The sequence below is a fragment of the Pangasianodon hypophthalmus genome, chromosome 2 (assembly GCF_027358585.1).
Source record: "Pangasianodon hypophthalmus isolate fPanHyp1 chromosome 2, fPanHyp1.pri, whole genome shotgun sequence".
Taxonomy (NCBI): Eukaryota; Metazoa; Chordata; class Actinopteri; order Siluriformes; family Pangasiidae; genus Pangasianodon; species Pangasianodon hypophthalmus.
Genome location: NC_069711.1, coordinates 6,329,363 through 6,335,125, shown reverse-complemented (window position 1 = coordinate 6,335,125; position 5,763 = coordinate 6,329,363).

Genomic DNA, 5,763 nt, shown 5'->3' with positions numbered 1-5,763 from the left:
ACATGCAAGCATGAATGACAAAAAAACAATTAAATCATCAGTCCATTTTCAGAGAGCACTGTTATAAGAAGTGAAAAACTGAATTCAATTCAATTCAATTCAATTTTATTTGTATAGCGCTTTTAACAATGGACATTGTCACAAAGCAGCTTTACAGAAATAAATGGATTCACAAAAATATATTGTAAATATTTAAATTTATCACTGTGAATTTATCCCTAATGAGCAAGCCAGTGGCGACGGTGGCAAGGAAAAACTCCCCGAGATGATATGAGGAAGAAACCTTGAGCGGAACCAGGCTCAAAAGGGAACCCATCCTCATCTGGGTGCAACGGATAGTGCAATTATAAATAAATCCCTTCTATTGTGTACTATATGGACAAATAGTGCAATTGTGCAACCAATAAATTCATCACAGTATTTGCAAGAGGTCCGGCTGGTTAAAATCTATCCACTGTCCACTGATGGAGTCCTGAGTACGAAGCTGCTCGTGGCAACTGCAGCCCCAAAGCCACTACAGCAATCGCAGTCCCAAGCCATTACAGTACAGCTCCCCATATGTGATCCCCAAGCCATCTCCACAGCCCCCAGGTGGCACCATCCCCAGCAATCCAAACAGTTCTTCAGGCAGTCCATATGGGGCCACCCCCAGCAGCAGCGAGCGAACTCAACCGATGAGAACTCCAACCAGAAGTAGGGCATCAGGATGGGTCAGGCAGCGAGGAGGAGCAGAAGGGGTCAGGATCACTGGCATCACTGGCATCTCAGAAGTAGCATGTGTAGCTCGACAGAGAGTGAGGAAGAGAGAGAGATGGAGAGAAAGGAAGAGATTGTTAGGTGAGCTTTTGTCCTCTAATGGTTAAGCACGATGTACTTTGCATGCAGAGTGCAAGCAGGGACTCCGGCAAGACTAGCTATGACAGCATAACTGAAAGGGAGAGCCAGAAGCTAACACAGACATGAGGGCACCCTGGGACATAAGGCAGCCAGCCACTCCACCGTCGACAAACCTGAGTGAACGTGTGAGAGTGGGGGGGCGACAGCATCCAAACATCCCATTTCACCACAACACTCTATGCCTGTGAAACCCTCCAGACCTGCCCCTGTACCTAAGAAAACTATTCACAAAAGGCTTGACTAAACAAATATGTTTTCAGCCTAGACTTAAACACTGAGACTGTGTCTGAGCCCCGAACACTAAGTGGAAGGCTGTTCCATAACTGTGGGGCTTTGTATGAGAAAGCTCTACCCCCAGCTGTAGCCCGCATTATTCGAGGTACCAACAAATAGCCTGCATCTTTTGATCTGAGTAGGCGTGACGGATCATAAAAGACCAAAAGTTCGCTCAGGTACTGTGGCGCGAGACCATTTAGTGCTTTATAGGTCAATAGTAGTATTTTATAATCAATACGAAATTTGATTGGGAGCCAATGCAGTGTGGATAAGATAGGGGTGATGTGGTCATATCTTCTGGTTCTAGTAAGGACTCTCGCTGCTGCATTCTGGACTAACTGGAGCTTGTTTATGCATCTACTGGAACATCCAGACAGTAAGGCATTACAATAATCCAACCTAGAGGTAACAAAAGCATGAACTAATTTTTCTGCATCGTGTAGTGACAATATATTTCTTATTTTAGCAATATTTCTGAGATGAAAGAAAGCAATCCTAGTTATATTATCTACATGAGCTTCAAAAGAAAGACTAGAGTCGATAATCACACCAAGGTCTTTTACTGCTGCACATGATGAAACAGAAAGGTCATCCAGAGTTATTATGTAAAGAAAGCTTACTTCTAGCTGCATGTGGTCCTAGTACAAGTACTTCTGTCTTGTCAGAATTAAGTAAGAGAAAGTTAATAAGCATCCAGTTTCTAATGTCTTTTACACATTCCTCAACTTTATTAAGCTGGTGTCTGTCATCTGGCTTTGCTGAAACATACAACTGTGTGTCATCAGCGTAACAGTGGAAGCTAATACCATGCTTACGAATAATTTTGCCCAGAGGTAGCATATATAAAGAAAAGAGCAGTGGGCCTAAAACAGAGCCTTGCGGAACACCAAACTTTACCTTAGCATGAGAAGAGAAGTCACCATTTACGTTTACAAACTGATAACGATCAGTCAAATAAGACCTGAGCCAGGAAAGGGCTGTTCCCTTAATGCCTACTACATTTTCTAGTCTATTGAGGAGAATAGCATGATCAATGGTATCAAAAGCTGCACTAAGGTCAAGCAGCACCAGCAAGGAGACACAACCCTGATCAGAGGCCAGTAGTAAGTCATTTACAACTTTTACCAGTGCTGTCTCTGTGCTATGATGAGGCCTAAATCCTTACTGATACATTTCATGAATGTTATTCCTATGTAAGTATGAGCATAGCTGCTGTGCTACAACCTTTTCAAGGACCTTGGAAATAAAGGGGAGGTTTGATATTGGCCTGTAGTTGGACAGTTGACAGGGATTGAGGTCAGGTTTTTTAATCAGGGGCTTGATAACTGCTAATTTAAAAGATTTAGGTACATAGCCAATGCTAAGGGAAGAATTGATTATCTTTAAAAGAGGTTTGATTGTTTCAGGAATTATCTGTTTGAGGAAACAAGTAGGTAAAGGATCTAGCATACAGGTTGATGATTTTGATGATGAAATTAGTGAAATTAGTTCAGTCTCTTCAAGGGGAGTAAAGCGTTGTAGTTGTTTATCTAATATTATCATATTATCATCTACAGGGTTAGTTATAGAACTGTCCGGTTTTAAATTAATAGTCTGAATTTCTAGCCTGATATTTTCAATTTTACCATTGAAAAAATTCATGAAGTCATCGCTGCTATATAATGATTGTGTGCGTGTTTCTATTGTGGTCTTATTCCTAGTTAATTTTGCTACAGTATTAAATAAGAATCTAGGATTATTTCTGTTATCTTCAATTAGGGTGGAGAGATACATTGATCTAGCAGCACTAAGAGCTTTCTTATAGCTCAATAGGCTCTCCTTCCATGCTATTTGAAATACTACCAAGTTAGTTTGACGCCATTTACGTTCTAGTTTTCGAGTGGTCTGTTTTAAAGTTCGTGTGTGATCGCTATACCAGGGTGCTAGCTTTTTCTCCCTAATTATTTTTCTTTTAAGTGGAGCTACCTTATCTAGTGAGTTGCAGAACGTTGATTCTAAACATTCAGTTGCCTGGTCAAGTTCTTCGGGATCAGACGGTGATCCAATCATGGTTGATAAATCTGGGAGATTACTGATAAAACTCTGTGCAGTTGTTGACGTGAACGTACGTTTGACACGGTGACGTGGCAAGGTGCATATACTATGATTAATACACATTTTAAATGAGATGAGGTAATGATCTGAGATAGCTTCAGACTGTGGACATGAGACTATATTTTCTATATTTAATCCGAATGTTAGTATTAAATCAAGAGTGTGACCACCACTATGGGTGGGTCCTATTACATTCTGATTAACCTCTACAGAATCTAGAATGGACACAACTGCTGTTCTCAGAGGGTCATCTGGATTATCAAAATGAATGTTAAAGTCTCCAACAATTAATGCCTTGTCTAAAGAAACAACCAGGTTAGAGATGAAATCCGCAAATTCACACAGGAATTCAGAATATGGCCCTGGGGGTCTGTAAATAATAATTACTGGAATCACCTGGGTAGACTTATTTTTAGTGGCTACGTATGTTATATTAGAATAAAGAACTTCAAATGCGTTGAATTTATGACTAGGTTTTTGTGTGACGGCTAGATTATCATTATAAATGACTGCGACGCCTCCTCCTTTGCCAGTTAGACGGGGCTGATGTATGTAACTGCACCCGGGAGGACTAGCTTCATTTAATGCTACAAACTCGTTTGGTTTAATCCACGTTTCTGTTAAACACAGTACATCAAACTCCTGATCAGTAATGGTTTCATTAACAATAAGCGCTTTAGACGTAAGAGATCTAATATTCAACAGTCCTAGCTTCAGATCAACGGTGCTGGCTATGCATTCGGTATGGTTTAATTTTATGTTAATTAGATTACTAAAACAAACTGTCTGAGTATGTCTATAATTTTGTTTAGCTTGGGGAACAGACACAGTCTCAATACGGTGGAACCTAAGTGACGACTCAGTGCAGCTAGCAGACGGTCGGTTTAGCCTGCTTGTCTGCTCCCTGGCCTTGGCCCTGGATTGTCACCGATTAACTAGGCCTGTTCTGAGACTATGTGCTATGCTGCAAGAAATGAGAGCAGCACCTTCCCGAGTGGGATGGACACCGTCCCGCCCTAACAGGCCAGCCTTGCCCTCAAAGTTAGTCCAATTATCTATAAAGCCCACATTGTTTTCGGAGCACCACCTGGACATCCAGCAGTTCAGCGACCATAACCTGCTGTAAGCTACATCGCCATGCCGCATTGGGATGGGGCCAGAGCATATTACAGCATCGAACATCGCCTTCGCTAATTTACACACCTCTACCAAGTTAATCTTAGTAACCTCAGACTGATGAAGGCGTATATCATTAGCTCCTACATGAATAACTATCTTTGAGAACCTGTGCTTGCCTAAGACCCTAAGATTACCTGCTATGTCCGGCGCCCTGGCTCCCGGTATACACCTAACTAAAGCTGCTGGTGCCCCTAAAGGCCTAGCTAATTTCACGTGCCGCAAGATAAAGTCACCTATAACCAGAGCTCTTTCAGGTTTCTCAGCGGGTACTTCACTGAGGAGAGCAAACCTGTTGGACACGTGAAGCGGAGAGGAGTGGTGCTCCTGTGGGCGAGCCTTAGCGTTAGCTTTGGCTTTGCGATTATGCCGCCGAGTCATCACCCATTCGCCCCGCTGTGAGGGCTCTAATGCCGGAAGTGGGGGGATTACTAACTCCGCCTAAGGCATCCAGACTTTCCCCTACAGAAACTACGCTGCTCTCACCCTCACTAACCCTCTCTAGAGACTGGATGCGCACCTCTAATGCTGCAATCTTCTCCGTCAGAGAGCTAACTAACATGCATTTATCACAAATAAAGTTAATACTAACGACGGAGGAAGAGTGACTAAACATCCTGCACTCAACACACTGAACAAGCTGAATGTTAGACATGTTGTTTAACGCACCTTAGTCGAAGATTTGTTGATATTATTGTAGACGGCGTGGATCCGGTGTGAATGGCCTCCGCTCGCTGTCTTGACAAAATACAAAAGCGCACTTCGAGAGAAAAAAAAATGAAAATACGGTAGAAGAGAACGTGAAAAATACAACAGATGAAAACGATAGCGCGATATTATTGATTTAGAAAAAGAAAGAAACAGTATAGTTAAGACGCCGATGCAGGCAAGAAACTCCCGGCAAAACAATTCGAAAACAGGAAGTGAATGAATGTGTTACACTGATGCTTTACAGTGGCATTGAGGGTACATTATATATACACTTGCACAACATTGGCTACTTACTACAAATTAACATAAATCAGCTTTTATGAAAACAGTTCTGATTTTGATTAAATAGAAGTAAAACAATATGTTAAACCAGCATGATCTCGTAAAAAATCTATATGGTTTAAAGTAATCGGCTTATTTCAATGTGTTGAAGTTTATCTACAGCATTTATAGTATATGGCGTGACTACCGTGGAAGCCAATTTCAAAGTTATAACATAAGTCTTGCTTATTTAAAAAAAAAAAAAAGCCCAAGAAGAATTGTTGTGTTCTGTTAATAAACAATTTTAAAAAAAAAAAACAACTAAATACAACTAAATACCACAAATTA